General features: G+C 45.6%; 1 protein-coding gene across 1 annotated transcript in view; it reads right to left on the reverse strand.

Moving 5' to 3' along the window:
• Positions 1–16,167, reverse strand: part of SPTBN1 (spectrin beta, non-erythrocytic 1) — a 126,356-nt gene that overhangs the window by 99,166 nt on the left and 11,023 nt on the right. The window lies entirely within an intron of this gene.

Genomic DNA, 16,167 nt, shown 5'->3' on the forward strand with positions numbered 1-16,167 from the left:
TGTAAACAAAACTACAGTTCACTGTGTACCAGATGCCCCATTGTTTTCAGTGACACCTGTGACCGATACGTATAGCACACAGAACAAAGATGTCAAATGCTTCAGGAAATGTAGCACTCTCAGCCCAGCATGGAACAAAACTTATTTGACAGACCAAAACCAAATGTGTATTTGAAAACTTTCAATTCAGGCATGAACCACTGCAATTTTCTAGTCTGATTCTCTCCACATTCAAGGCTACACAACTTCACCCAGTTCCTTATCCACTAGCCAGCAAACCTGGATTTCAACAGTTTTTCCTGAAGACTCTAGAATATACTAATTGATAGAAAACTGAGGCCTTTCAGGTAGAGAGCAACTGATTTTTGCAAGCAGTTAGTAAAGAGGAGTGCAAAATCAGGCCATAGAGAGCATTACCACACACAGCACTTAAGGGTGGGGTGAGAACCAAATCCCTTTTGGGCCTGCCCTTCCTCTTCCCCTCATCACCTGAGGAATGCAGAAGTAGAGCAGCTTGTCAGGCTGCTGGGGGCGGGCAGCAGGGAGGGTTCTGATAACCAGCACACTTGTAGCCAGCCATCTTTCACCTCTGCTGAAAGGAAAATGTACAGAGATGCATGCACAGGACAGTGGTTTGCATCGAGTTAGACACAGAGGTACATAAATTCTATCAGGATTGTGTCAATAAAACTCCATGTAATGTGAACGCTACTCCAAGGCTTAAAGAATGCCTTTAATGTCATCATTAGTCAGTTTTCTAGCAAAACTCAGAGTGCTCCGCCCTTCTTTCATGGACTTACTGTTGTCCTTGAACACTGCCACTACGAATCAAGCCATAGCCAAATGCCACTGAGTCATTCTGTAACAGGGTATGGAGTTTAGCTAGGGCTTGCCAATGGCTGCTCAGGTGATGCCTAAGGGTTACACATACCATCACTCCATCTGAGAAACCAACTTAACACACAGCGTGGCCAAAAGGAACGCAACTCAACATCCCAAACTCTGACTTACAAAAAATATCAGCGGGGCACTTTCTAAAACTGCCATCCTACTGTCTGCTTGTAATGAAGTCAAAAAAGAAATCCCCAGATTTCAACCTGCGCAATCCTAAACCAACACCTCCTTCTTTAAAAATCACTTTCAGCATCTTCAGAATGTTTCCCAAGCGGGTTAAAAGCAGCCTGTTATCAAATATCTGGGAGCATCCTTCTTCCATGCAAATGACTTAGCTGGAAAAGAATCCTGGGGGATCAGCTCACTACAGTTTCTCCCACTCCTTCATTCCTGCACCTATTGTTGGTCATCTTGGCTATCGCAGGCAGTAGCTTCTCACCTCTGTTTTGAGACAATGGTGTATTGCTGTGTAAGATAAGCTGGCCAGACACCATACACTCAAAAGGTATCTTTTAAAAAACCTAGGCTCAATGAAAATACTCCTATGAAATAAAATCCAAGTTGAGCTTACACATTTTAAACAAATCTGCTGAATTAGTTAGCCTAACTCTGTAGACGTGCTCTGGTGGCTGACAGACCAAAAACAGATACAGCTGGTCCCTCTGAAACTGAGAAGTGAACAAAAATAGCAGAAATAGGGACTGTATTCTGTACGGTGACTGGAGTGGTGTCCTCGGAGTTGTGAAGGCTGTGCAGCACAAGCACAGCATGTGTTTGTGCACCTGTGGGCACTGACCTGTGGGGTTACTGGTTACTGGTAGCTCTCAGCTGGCATACCCACATGATTGTCAGCAGGCCAGCAGCTGCCACTGCTACAGCTCACAGTTAAGCCTACTGATGGCAGTCAGTTAACAGCGTTAAAGGGAGCAGCCTGGATTAATGACACATTCATTATATATACCATGCTCGTGTTTGTAAGGAGAATGCAGTCAACTAGACTAAATCAATGGAGGCTGAAGTCAGAAAGGCTCCAGCTCAGCTCAGTCCATTCTGGAATTGCAAGAAAGCCCTTTACTACATAGAATCTAACCGTCAAGATGTTTATTCTGATACACACTTCAGCTTAAGCATAATTCAGTTGTTTCACTGTGACAATGGATGGGACAAGAAAGCAAAAATATACTCTGAAATCTGTTGTCTCCATATTTATGAATGGATCCCTACAGAGACATGGCACAGAGATGGGACCTTATTTCAAAGGAGCATTCAGATTTTGAACAGCCTCGTGATTTTGTTAAAAGCCTCTGCATTTAGCCCTTCTCCATCCTCCTCATCATCAAGGACCCTCATCCTCATCATGAAGCAGAGCAAAGGTGCATTTTTCAAGCATCTCTGAAGAACACAATAGAAAGTATTTATGTATGACTCTGCTGGACCTTAAATCTGGTGGAGGGTGCCCAGAACGTCTTGCCTCACCATTTGGCAGAAATAAAAGCTGACATGTTGCAACACTGTTAAGAAGCTTCCAAAGAAACTTCCTTCTACTTGCTAAGCTACAAAGTCACAGACTTTAAAGGACAATATTTAGCATGTTCTAGAGCTATCTGTGGGTTGACCTTCACCAAAAGAATGTGAACGTATAGGGCAACTGGCTACGGTGATATTTACCTTTTTCTTCGCTGGAACTGAACAGAGTTCTGTTTAGTATTTTTCAAATGTTTGTCCAGACTAGAGTTCCACTGAAAAAACTCTTGCCCTCAAAAAGGAGTCTCCCATTTTCTGGTCTCTACCCTCCTATGACTCAGAGCTTACAAGAAACAGAGCCCTGACCTTTGGAAGACACTTTTGTGTCAGAAAAAATAAAATAAAATTAAAAAGCCCACACACAAAAGTTGACGCTCTCACTTCCTGACGCCTGTCAGACTTGTGGTTCTTCTTTGGATGAAGGCATCACCGTCTGTGAATGGAGAACAGGGGGATAAACCTTCACATTTTGACCCCAGCCATGACCCTAACTTGGCAGGCAGCTCCAGACAACCTGAATGCCCTCAGCTACATCACTGTTTGTTTTGACTGCTCTCCAGATCCAGTGCTCCAGCAAAGTGGCAGTGCCAGGTGGTATCCAGCCACCCAGGCTGCTGGTGAGCATCATGGCAACAGCACCGTTCAAGGGTCTGGATAGCCTGTAATCTAAAGGAAAACAGTCTTAGGGAAAAACATAAAGCCAGGTCACTTGATCATTCAAATAATGGTGATTGAATATCTGTGTCCAGCAGTTATAACTTTGTACCTGTTATATTAACCTAAATAAAGAGAGCAACAGTCAAGTTTCTAAGCAGGGGAGAAGGATTGGAGATGATGTTCAATGTGACCTAAACATAAAGCCAGAATTGGAAGTTTCTGCCTCACCTCTTGCTCCTACCAATAGGGTGCGATATAGAAGCAATGCCTAGGAATTACATTCATTGCTAATAAGAGAAGTCTGCAATGAGAGGACAACCAAGCCTACCTTCGGAATGTGTGAACGCAAGAGCTAACCAGAAGCTGGCTGCAGCAATCAGCGCGATGACATCCGTGAGCAAATTCCTCTTTCTGCAACCTGAGATGGCTCTGACCTCCTTACAGGGGGAGGGCTGCCAAGTAAACAGCCCTGAGGATTCAGCCTGCCAACTGCTGGCTCTCTCGCACTTCTATTCTTCCTCTCCAGTTCTCCACCCCACCCATCCTAACTCTGTTACTGATATATCTTCCAACTTCTTTGACAGTTAATAAATGTGCATAGCTGATTTGGTGGCTGCAGGTCAGGAGCGCAGACCAAGGAGTGCCTGTACAGAGAAGGTAAAATGTGATTTTCCAGTGCTGCTGCCCAGCTACTGGAACATTCTGTAGCTAAGATGCGTGGAACAAAAAAGGGGAACATCAAAAAACTGTGTTTTTTGATCAAAGTAGCACTTTAAGCACTGAGACATGTCTCAGGAACAAGAATAAAATGAGAATATATGGGGTATAATGACTCCATCAAGCTGGAGAAAAAAACCAAAAATTAGCACTAGACTATGATGCTCTAGATTTGGATGTACGTCCAGGGAGCAGCAGGGCATAACACACAGCTCAGCACAAGCATCGTACGTTCAGCCCACAGATGTGTAGGAATCCTGGGATCGCTGCCTGCTTGCGTCCCCCAGGGAGGATGTGACACCCACCTGGCCACAGGAGGCTGAACACATAAAGGGAAGGACAAAAATGGGCAGCAAGCTCAGGATATGCTGTTGTATACCCAGACAAACCCCCTGGGTTGGAGCCATTCATCTTAGGGCAGGGAAAGGCTCCATTGCTCTCAGCCAGGGGGGAGAAATCCAAACTGCCTCCTGCTTCCCAGGAGAGGCTGGGCAGGGGACTGCTGCTGACAGCTTCCAGGACAGGAAGAATGAGATGGAGCTCTTCTGGCTCTGTCTCCCAACTGCAGAGCAGCGCTGGGAAACCGCACCCAAGGAGACGCCCAGGGAGAAGAGGATGTTTTGTTGTGTGGGCTTTTGTTCTGGGCTTTGTTTATTTGAGATATTTCACAGCCGGGCAGGGAGAGCATGGAAGCAATTTAAAGGGCCAGCCTGGAAGAAATAACCTGCTCCACAGTAAGCAGGTTTTGAATTAGCAGAAACCAGACAAACAAACAGCAACAACAAAAAACAGATTCTGAAACAGGGAAGATTTGCTAATGCTTTTCATAGGGCAACAACATGCAATGCAGTTGGAATAAGAGCTGGTTTCAGCTCCAGCAGCAGCTCATGAAAGGACAACTCCAATACCCTGAGTCTTATCAAGAGGAGACTTGGCATCATCACGGTGCAGCTGGTGCTGTCCCATGGTGACTTCTGCCTGGCCACCTCCTGGCACTTGGTCCCGCTCCCATGGCCTCCCAAGTTCTGCTGGCTCTGCTTTAACCAGAGATGAAGCTTTGTTCATCACCCCAGGGTCCGGATGAAGGACTGGCCTAGTAAAGAATCCAGTTTCAGGCAGCGTGGTGGTCCCAGAGGAGGCTCAAAGGCAGCTCCAGAAGGAGCATTTCCTTCAGATGTTGAAACCCAAGTCACAGTCAAGGTCACACAAAGCTTTGCCTCTCACTGGCCAGGGCCAGCGCAGCGCTGGAGCCTTTACAGGGAACACGTGGGTCACAGCTTCTCATTTTCTAGCGAAAGTAAATCCAGAATTACTGAGGAAATGGGACGATTTTTCTGTGGGTGAGATTACAACAGACAGCACTCAGTAACACTCAGACAGCACAACAGCCAACACTTCTGTAAGACCAAACCAGTCAGTGTTCGGAAGAACAGAGTTTTCTCCAGCACAGCCCTGGGATGACAGGTGCCCTCGGGTTTTGCCACAGAGGGAGCAGGCCAGGCTGACTGTATCTCCTCACCAGCAGCATGCTGCTGTGCACAGAGCCCAGAGCCTGCAGCTGTCGCAGCACTGAGCTTCATTTCAAAGCTCTGCAGTCATCTCCCCCCAACTTTGAGTCGAGGTCCTCTGTGCACATGTATGATTTTGACGATGCAAAATCAGAAACGCTGCTGACAGCTACTTGCTGAATGATCCTTCTCCAGTAAAAAGGAAAAACGTCAGTACCCCCACAAGTCAAGCACCAGGTTATATAGTGGAAGGCACAGCTCCCTCCCAGGCGAACAATATTTCTCATTGGAGTTAACCACACGTGGCTCGAGTGCTGGTTCCCAGAGGGGAGAAACAAAGCATCTCACTTCTTCTTTCACCCCTGGGCAGAAGAATTAAGGCCACCACATGCACACAGCACACTTCACTTCTCGACTGACCTTCGAGGAGCACACGGGCACAAACCAGAGGAAGATGGCAGGTAAAGCCAAGTGTTCTGCCTCTGTTTGCCCTCTCTGAAGTTTTAAATGGACACCAGCTGTTAATTCCTTTCTACATTCTTCACATTTTTCTGGCCAACTCCCGACAAGACTAACAGAAACCTTTCCCCTTCAACTTTCATCTGATGCATAGATAAAATTGTCAGGCGTTTTCAGGCAAGGAAAAGAAATATATATCCTTATTGCCTTAATTGAAATGCATGCCTGGAGGTCTCCAGTGCATCCCTGCCCTTTGAAATGGGTTAAAGAGCCTTAATGCCATCTAAATTAAGTCAATTTGTTATTCGGGGCATTTGTGACCAAACAATTTGAGATGTATCCTGGGAGGAAAAAGCACGCAGGCCAGAATTTAAAACCCTGGGAAATAAAATGATGGATGTGGAGTAATGGCCCAGAAAAGTTATATCTTAAATAGCTGGTGTCGTTATTTTGGTTCTTTGATGTTTCAGCTTCAGATAAGGGTTTTGTTTTGTTTGCCTTTTTGAGGAGGGCACAGCCGGTCCCTATGTGTTGTTCCATGTCAGACAGAGACATTTATCATTTTCTACGACACAGCAATGACTCCTTCCAGGTTGCTGGTGACAGGTGGCTGACAAAGCCCTGCTTTGCACACTTGTGCACTGGGAGCCCCGTGCAAAGGACTGGCAGTCCTGTAAAACCTACACTGCGTCTGCTGCTCAAGGCAGTACCACTACTTACAGACAGTGCAAGGAAATGGGCTGCCCAGGGAGGTGGTGGAGTCACTGACCCTGGAGGTATTCAAGGAACGTTTGGATGTTGTGTTGAGGGATATGGTTTAGTGAGAACCATTGGTGATAGGTGGATGGTTTGACTGGATGATCTTGTAGGTCTTTTCCAACCTTAATGATTCTGTGATGCTGTGGAAGCGTAATAAATAACTGTAAAAAGCAGCAGACCAAAAGCAGGGCTCTGACAGGTGCCTGGAACCAGAAGCACACCTCTTGGGGCCACTGTGGAGCTCCGAACACCCTAAGGAGAGCCGGCACACGCAGCACAACAGCGACGTTTTGCAGTTTCAAAATATCTAACCATTGTTCCTGGGGCTTTGTTATAAAGGCTTCTGGCACCGCAAGCACGGCATCATGTGCACACCGAGGTTTTGCTGGCTTTGTGCACCTAGGGAATGGAAAACGCTTTGCAACAAAAGAAAAAAAAGAAAAAATAACAGCGTTGGGTTGGAGAGCTTTGTGGTCCCTCCCGCTGACCTCACAGGGAAACAACGCCATGCTACACAGTACTCTCACACTAACCCCCATCTCCTGAAGTACTCAGGAAATATCAAAGGCGAAAAACATTGTATTTCTTCTGCAATTAACTCACTTTCAAGCAGTTACCACGCGCAAAGCACCGTGCCTGTTTACAAACCCCCGGCTCACAACACGGAGCAGCCGCAGATGCTGAAGGAAAAGCAGCACGAAGCAACAACAGGCAACATATCTGATTGTTACTTCACTCGGATCTGAGGGTTGGTTTTTGTTTTTTGGGTTTTTTTTTTGTCTGGGAAATAGATCCTCAGCTGGCACATACCCAACCCAACAGCTGCATTGCTTCTCTACTTCCACCAACACTCCAGAAGTTAGCCAGAGCCCTGTTTGTGCTGGCAAACGCCCAAGGTTTTATTATTATGTACTATTAGTTCAGAGTGAGAAATGTGTGCTGCAGCAAAAAAAAAAAAAAAAAAAAAAAAAAATCCAGAGGAGTTAAATAATTGGGTACAGATGTTAAAGCCTCACAAGCTCTACCCACCAGGCAGTGTCTTACATATTGCTTCCATCACCTGTTTGCATTCTGAGTTTTTAATATCGTAACTATGTGTCCTACCCCTGAAGAATATTCTAGCATTCCTTGTGCAAAAACCGATAACTTCTCAACTCCATTTGCCTCCTCTTGTTAACAATCTCTTCGCTTTTCAGCACCCACTTTAGAGTTGCTTCGTTTTTAAAGAAGATTTTGGTTGCTGCTTTCACTATCTGGCAACTAACACAATCAGACTACCTCATTCTTACCTAATTTCTCAAAAACTCAGCCTGATGCGTTACCCTAAACCTCCAGCATTTAGAATTCATGATAAAATAGCTCATCATCCCAAGCTCGCTGTGCTAAATAAAATGCCACGTTGTTATCACCATTTTTTCCCCATTTACTGGCAACCAACATCTGCTCCACATCCCTGGGGACTGCTGCTTCTCCAGGACGTACAGATGCAAAGGCCACTGCTCAGGTTAAGCAGCAGGAGCCCAATCCCAGCCAGATTGCTGAACCTCGCTTCATTAAATGTATTCCATAAAGCATTTGGAAGGTGCAAAGCACTGCAGCCAACAGTAAATAACACAAAAGTAAGAACACAAGAAAATCACTGGCATTTCCATAACTGACACGTAATGGTTTTGCCATTTCAATCCACATCATGAGCGCTGCCTTTCCATCAGCATAAAACGGCGTAACGTGCTCCATTCATTTGGCTGCTTTTCACCAATTTACAAAGGAGGATAAATCACAAACGAAGGCTGATTGCCTGCACAGCAGCAGATGCAGAGGTTGATGTTTCTGCCCCAGTCCTGCCCAGTAAGAAGCACCCAGCCCTGCTCCTCCATGCCTGAAGCACGTGCTGGCATAGTCTGATAACGTGATGTTTCCCTTCACCTTTCCCATGGCCACTGATGAGCTCTTCCTGAAACGAGTTCACCCTTTACAATGATGTGCCTTACAACACATCTCAGACCGCATGAAGGCTGTGGCCTCATTAAAAATTCAGATTCTTGGTTCCCTCCAGAAAAAAAAAAAAATGGACACCCAGTAAATTTGAAGGGCTGGAAAAAAAAGTCCATAGAAAATACACTTTTTCCTGCTTCTCCCTACAGTTCTGAAATACTCCATCAGTTGCAACTGTGCTATTGGTTAAAAAGACTTTAAAAACTCTCTTTATACAGACAGAAAGACTCAAGGGTTTGTCCCTGTTCACCAACTGGCTGCTGACTGATGTCCCAGTGCCACGTACTGCCACCCATCTCTACGTTACTTGTGGAGAAGAGACCAAGAAGACTGGCTGTCTGTCCAATTTTCTACCCCCAAGAATCTAGATGTCAAAAAGAAAGGTTCAAAAATGACAAGAAATCCAGAAAACCTCCTCCATTCCACATCAGGAATTGCTCTGCCATGAAGGGCAAGCCAACATTTGTCACTTCAGAAAACGACCACCATTCTGCCTTCTTTCTTCATAAATAAATGAAGTGAGGAAACACTTCCACTACACACTGACTCCATTCCTTGAATACTTTTCAGTAAGCTGCTTTCTGCTCTTTCCACCAGGTGGACCAATGGCCTCCAATCCTCAGCCAGTTCAGTTCTGCTTGATTCCTTCTCAAGTGTGCAAGCAGTGCAATCTTCTGTTGCCTTCCTAAATTGTGGAGAAACAGTGCTGCTTCCCTCAGCACAGAGCCCCCAGAACCCGCTCTGAATCCCAACATGGGAACATTCTGCCAAAGCAGAATGACATTGAATTTATCAGTGGTGGTTGGTTGGATGTTTTTGTTGTCCTTGTGTCTGTGTGCATATTTGTTAACATCAGATTTGAACACGACCAACTGCCTCCAAGGACAACCATTTTACAGCATGGTCACTATAGCCAGTAGTACCCAGCTCCACCATAGAGCCAGTTTCTTTATTCACTTTCCCTGCATTCAGGGCTTGCACTGGAAACCTTCCTCCTTTTCTCTGTGCTTTAGTAGAAATCAATGCATTTGGTTGTCTTGAGTTATGGAAGCGTATGACCCAACTCCCATAGAGGTAGAAGGTACTGAAAGAGACCTGAACCTCGCTTTCTATCACTCACCCTGGATACTGACAAAAGATCTAAGATGATCAGTGTTAGCAAAGTTCACATGTAACCAGGCTGTGAGGTGTGCTGCTTGCTCAGCCATAAGAGCTTCTGCCCCATGCTGCCTTCTCAGATGGATGTGAGTGGCTGAAGAAGAAACCACACAACAGTTCTCCTTGCTTCAGACCTACCTAGGACTTGACAATCACGAAATGATTTTTTGGGGATGAAAGTGAGAAACATAAATAATGTCAACGTGTACTAAATGTTAACTCTTGAGAAAGGATAATACCCAAAGGAGATATCCTGAAGTGCTAAACCCCAAAGGCATCAGCAGGCAGATGTAGAACCTGGCCAGCTACGAGGCAGAAGGAAGAGTCTGACAGCAAATGATTCCAGATCACAGCTCACTGCACAATGAGAAATCACATCCGAGTGTAAAAGAGCCAGCCAGTAACTCTTTGTCACACAAGACATTGCATAGAGGTTGACACTACAAATGCATTTTCATGAATTGTCTTGCAGAAGTGCAGCACTGAGCCGGGCTCAGTAATTCTTTAAAAAATAACAAAGGCATGTGTTTTTCATTCTGGGCCTTTTAAGTACGACAGGGTGACACGGCTATGAAGGAAAGCTTGCAGATAAATGGTACTGCCTGCAACCTTATTTCTATTTTAAAAGTAAAAGCCAGGATTCCCAAATACCGAAGATTTACACCTGCAGATTTGCAGTCAAAAAAAAAAAAACCAAAACCAAACCACCAAAAAACAACACCCAACCAACCAAAAAAAACACACAGCAAGTCACAAAGTGCTCATCCTGATCATTTTCTACCTAACTGCTGTTTACTGCAGTGTCTTTTTAAAGGCCTGGCAGCTCTCCAGCTCTCCTCTTGCTTTTCCCTTCTCCTGCACATCACTCTAGAAGCCATCTTGGGTGGAAAAACAAGCCTTGAGAGGAGAATGTTCCCTCCGTGGTCTTTTCAGGCTCTAAAAGCATTATTTCTCCAGGGAAATCCTGAGCTTCGTTCCACTTTCACAGGGCAAAAACACCATTTCAAAGCTTTACCAAATAAAGGGACAGAGAAGAAAAAAACAACAAAACCCAGGAAAGGTCATTTGCGAAGGATTTCCGAACTGCTGCCGGCTCTATGGCCAAAAAGGCATCAGGACCAGTTCTGCTGCTGCCACTGGAAGAAATTCCAACATGGTACAGAGTCACCCTGTCAGTCGTTCCAAATGACATCCACTGTCATTTGACATCTTTCGAACGGAACAATTACTCACGATCAAATGTTCTGGCTCTCCCTGCTCCCCAGCCAGCTGTGTTTTCCTGTTACAATTGTAGCTTGCATGCACTTGGAAGAAGCCCAGCTCTCCTCATTACAAAAAATGCAGCGTAACGGCTCATTAGCGGGGTGCAACACTGCTGTAAGGCTTCCAGAGGCCCGGTGGGTTGTGCCTGGTCCTGGGCTGCCCTTCTCACTGCAGTCTCAATGGGATGCACTCATGCACTCTGGACACGAAAATGGGCAAAGCCCTCCCCTCCCAGCACACACACATGAAGGCTCCTTCCCCGAGCATCGTGGAGAAGAGAGATGTGCTGTCTCAGATTGGAGTGAGGAGAGCAGCTGTGAGAGGCACAGAATGCAAACGTGACCCATCCAGTGCACTGCAATCAATGCTTGAAATGAAATCAGCCAAGTCCATATTCAAATCAGGTCACTAGTAATTAAAGCACCCTAATTCGGAATAATAAAAGCAGAAAACGTCTGGATTGGCACAGGTCTCAAAAAGGAACATATGAACGGAGTGTTTTGAATTGCATGATGCACTGATAAGAAGCTTTCATATAAGCCTCAGGATTACACCATGCTAGCTTTTTTATTATTATTACACTCCCCATTAAAAAATATGCACTGTGAAACACTGAGGGGTGAAAGCAGACCTTCGAGCATTACTTCACCCTGTTTTTCCCTAAGGATCCTGCTGATTACTTTCCATTTGCACAGCGCCTGATATCACAGGCAGGACAAAATGAAGCTTTGAAGTGGAATTTTATATAAAACACTCTTATTCATGACAGCATCGATGTCAACGCAACGTACAGAAAGAGGTTTTAGAGCTTCAACGGCAACAGCAAAATTGCCCCCTCATTTCTGGAGCGATCTGCTTGCTTGACTCCATCTTAACACAGTGCCTCACCATGCAGTGATTCAGCCATTTTAATGCTGAACGACGACGGTTTGCTCTCCCTCCAGCACGGCATCGTGCACCAGGCTCAGCTGTCTGGAGAGCAGGAATCTCTCTGCATAAAGCATATGCAAGCAAAGATTAAAAATAAATAAATAAATGGGAAAAAAAAAAAAACCTTCCCATCAGCGCTAGGAGGAGGAGGTGAGAGGTAGACTGCAGTAATGGAACTGAATACATAAAAACGTAGCGTTTTTAGATTGGAAAAGGAAGCCAAGGACAAACAGGCATCTCAGGAAAAACTCCGTAATCTGGTGTTCTTGAGAGGGTAATGATGAACACAGACTGTGCCTCTGCTGTCTTTAATAGCAGCCCCAGAGAGAAAACTCAGGCCGACAGGACGCAGGAGTGAGCTGGCACACACTGACCTGGGTGTGCAGAGCCTGACACAAGTTGGCAGCATTGCACCCTGCCAGCCACAGCCTGCTGATGCACAACCAGCCCACCCCGAGCCTCCCGCATGGGACTCCTGCAGCCACATGTGAGCTCTCGCTGCGCATGGAGATGGCCTTGCATGGTTTGGAGCTCCCTGTCCCCCAGCAGGAGCTGTCAGTAGAGCAGCAGCCACATTCGCATCCTCTGTGATCCATAAGGACTTGTGTCACTGCATCGTTTTGCTCTTGGAAAGACGTCAGAAGAAAAGGTTACCTGCAAAAGTCGGGATTTATTTCTGTCATACTGTGATACTTGCACTCCTCCGGCATTTAGAAGGGGCAGCTCACACAAACTGCTAAAAGGAAACAGAAACAAAACAGCTAATCCATTCAAATGCTCATTTCCTACATTCCAGCAACCAAGGGCGAGTTCTGGATGAGCAGAACAGAACCTTCTCAGGTTAGCAGCAGATCAACAGAAACAAGCCTGAGGCCACAGACAAACCTACACTGTACATCTGATGCTCACTGCCCCACGAGAGCTGGCAGTGCCACTCCTCCATTCAGCTATTCCACATTAACATCATCCTCAGCAACTGCTGGAAAGGTGCAGGAGCTGCACAAGCACCCTGGTTAACCATGACCACAGAGAGGTTTGTACCAACTACCACATTCTTGTTTACCAAACGCACCTTACTAAACTAACAAGAAAAACGTGTTTGTTATCTAAGTTACAAACATCAAGAGGAAAATACTCATTGACTAGGGATTGCAATGCAATCTCTCCAGAACAGGCTGTAGAAGAAAAAACCCAAACAAGCCATCTCTGACACACATAGATTAGACAGATGGTGCAGTCCAGCATCAAGGAGATTTGTGCTTGCTTGACTTTGCCGTGGCTGAACGACCCATGAATTGCAGACACAAGAGAGCTGTGCTGGGTATTTATGAGGATTTCACATCCATTAAAACTTCATACCATTCAAAATTTTCATACGTTCTGTACAAAATAATAATAATAAGTAAATAGAACTCAAAATCACTCTCACATTTCTGGGGATTTTCCAACCCAGAACGTGGAGATGGAGAGCAGTAACCACACAGCTGCTGCACGTAGAGCACAAAAGCTGGAACAGCCATTAAATCAGCCGTTTCATCTGATGGGTTAAAAAAATCATTCTCATCATCATTCATCAACACAAGGAGCAGAAAATATCAAAGCAACGCTTTTATCCCCCCCAAGCAACAGTTCCTGTAATTCTCCATGTGCCTCATTAGAAGGGAAGCAGACAGTAGCGAGGCTCAAAACCAGAGCAACTCTCTCACCTGCAGCATAACACTGGGAGCTTCATTTTCACAGGCGTTAGATACCAACAGCTCCTATCAGAATGAATTGGGCCTGTGATGCTCCGAGCCCAAGGCACAACTGTCAGCTCTTCCCTTTCATCAACCCGAGTGGTGCCACTTACAGCAGCTGTGTCCCTACACAGGGTTTGCAGAGCCCCTCACCCCACCAAGACTTTTTAAAGGCTCACCAGCTCAGAGCAGACAGAATGGGGCTCAGGCAAGACCCACACATATTTTAACTGAGACAAAACGACCCCCACCCATACTTTGCTTTTAAATATCCAAGGACAGAAAATAGGTTCTGCATCAGCAAGAGCTAGGGATGTTTTGGAAGCTCTGTAGGAACTACAGCCTTATCACTGGGCAGATTTTCTTTCACAAAGACAGCACAGCTCTCCATCCTTCCTCCCACTACAATCTGCTATTAATTTCATAAAAATGGTTCATAAGCAAGTTGAAGACAGTTTAACCCTGCCGAGAGCATCCATCAGCCTAAGCAACTGGCCTTCTTCCCCTTCAGAACAAAGTAGCAGCACCCTTATTTACACATTTTTCAATTTTGCTCACTTTTACAAAGCTGGTCATGATCTTGAGCTATTCAAAACAATTAACTCTGTTGCAGTCATAAAATATGAGATACTCAGTGTAAAGCTTCCAGAGATATTCAAGACCTGCCTGTGCGACCTGCTGTAGGGAACCTGCTTTTGTATTGGGTTGAGCTCAAGGATCCCCACAGATCCCTTCCAACCCCTGTGTTTCTGTCAACACACCTATTCTAAGCAGAAGAACAGCTCTGAAGGCAGAACCCAGCCATGCAGGGCTCAGCATGGCATGCAGAAGCCCAGGTGGAGGCTTGGCTCAGACACAGTGGGATCCTGAGCACAGCAAACCTGCCCATAAGCCTTTGCAGAGCAAGCCTGAGGTGGGACCTTTGGTAACAGAGCACATACACTGCCCGACCATTTATTTAGACTGCTCTTTTCCCTATAACTGCATCTCTGCTCAGGAGACGAGAAACAGGAGCTGGTTCTAAAATAAGCCTCCCAAGCTCTGATTCACGTTGCTAAGTAGTTAATGTTTGTCAGTGAGAAGCAGACACTAGAGCTGAGGTCTCTTATGCTGTCTCAGATTCTTCCCCATTTCTATAAATCACTTAAAACGTTCAGGACACTGCAGCAGCAGCAGCCTGGGCACACACTGACCACTGCTTGTAGAGAACTGCCTCCATAGCTTTTCCTTAGAAACAAAAGTCTGCTTGAATAAAAGTGAATCAGATGAATGAAACCAGGCAGAGAATGTGATGCTGGTACACCACAGCAGGCATTATGATCCATCACCAACAGTCCTGCAGAGCTTCAGCAAATACTGCTAGAAATGCAGAACCTACAAGTACGTAGCATCTACTATCCAGCATTGCCTTGGACAGTATTTCTGCTTAGCATAAATACAGGCAGAAGTATTAAATCCCTCAGATCTAATACAACTCTGATTCAAAAAGACAGGCTTCATCAATGTTGGCTCCACTTACATCAACAGGTGACCTAGGCAAGCTTAAGGAAGTGGTGAAAATGGCTGAAGTTGATTTTGTATTACTACATTTCACATTAACTAACATACAACACCACTGGGGAAGAAGAACTAAACACCCACCTTTCATCCCTGCATTCCTATGGCACGTAGGTTGGTGATGCAGCGCTCGCTGCACGCATTTGAACTTGCCAAGCCCTTGATCTTCCTACCAAGCACAAGCATTCAGATTGCACCCACCCTTGCCAGCGGCCTCCCAAAAAGCAATTAGTGGTTTGCTGCAATATTCTGCCATAACACGCAGAGAGGAGAGGCAGGTCCTGCACGGCCAGCACTGTGTGGCTGCCTACCTTGGCACAATGAAGGTCTGTGAATGAATTGTTACTGTCATTATTTTAAAATCACCTTTTTCTCTTGCATCCCTCCTGATCCATTCCCCCCCCACCTCATTTGATTTTAGATACTCTTCACTGTCTTTTCATCCATTTTCTGCTTCTCTCTCTCTCCCACTCATCGGTGCTGTCAGTTCAGCAATCGCAGCAGGTGAGACTTGAAGAAATGGGGCTTTGACTCCTGCACAGCTCCAGCCCTGGGAGTGAACATTTGATGCTCTGAGTACGTAGCTCCCCTGGTAAGGACAATTCAAGAACATTTCTATTCACAGCTACTTCAAGCGTTGTAGAGAAGGGTTAATGTTTAAGTACTGGAATTGGAATAGCAATCATGGAAAGAAGTGCCTATTTTAAGCAAAGCACTGACTGCAGGATGACCTAAAGTCGTGGGACTGCAATACAGTGGGAGGCAATCACAGAGAAGACCATGACACAGTCAATTTCGCACAGCCAGCCTGCAGCCTTCCTCTGCAGCCAGTAACTCAGGTACAAGCTGTACATCCCATCCCATTTCCCCCACCAAAGTCACAGCTTTAAATGACACGCTGCCAAACACAATGCTAATACTAATTATAATAATACTAAGAATGCTATTGAGCATTCAAACCACTGCCACTCCATCTCCTGGAGCTCCCATTAAGGCTGCTCTGTGCGGCT

The sequence above is a fragment of the Phasianus colchicus genome, chromosome 2 (genome assembly GCF_987193195.1).
Source record: "Phasianus colchicus chromosome 2, bPhaCol1.hap1.1, whole genome shotgun sequence".
Taxonomy (NCBI): Eukaryota; Metazoa; Chordata; class Aves; order Galliformes; family Phasianidae; genus Phasianus; species Phasianus colchicus.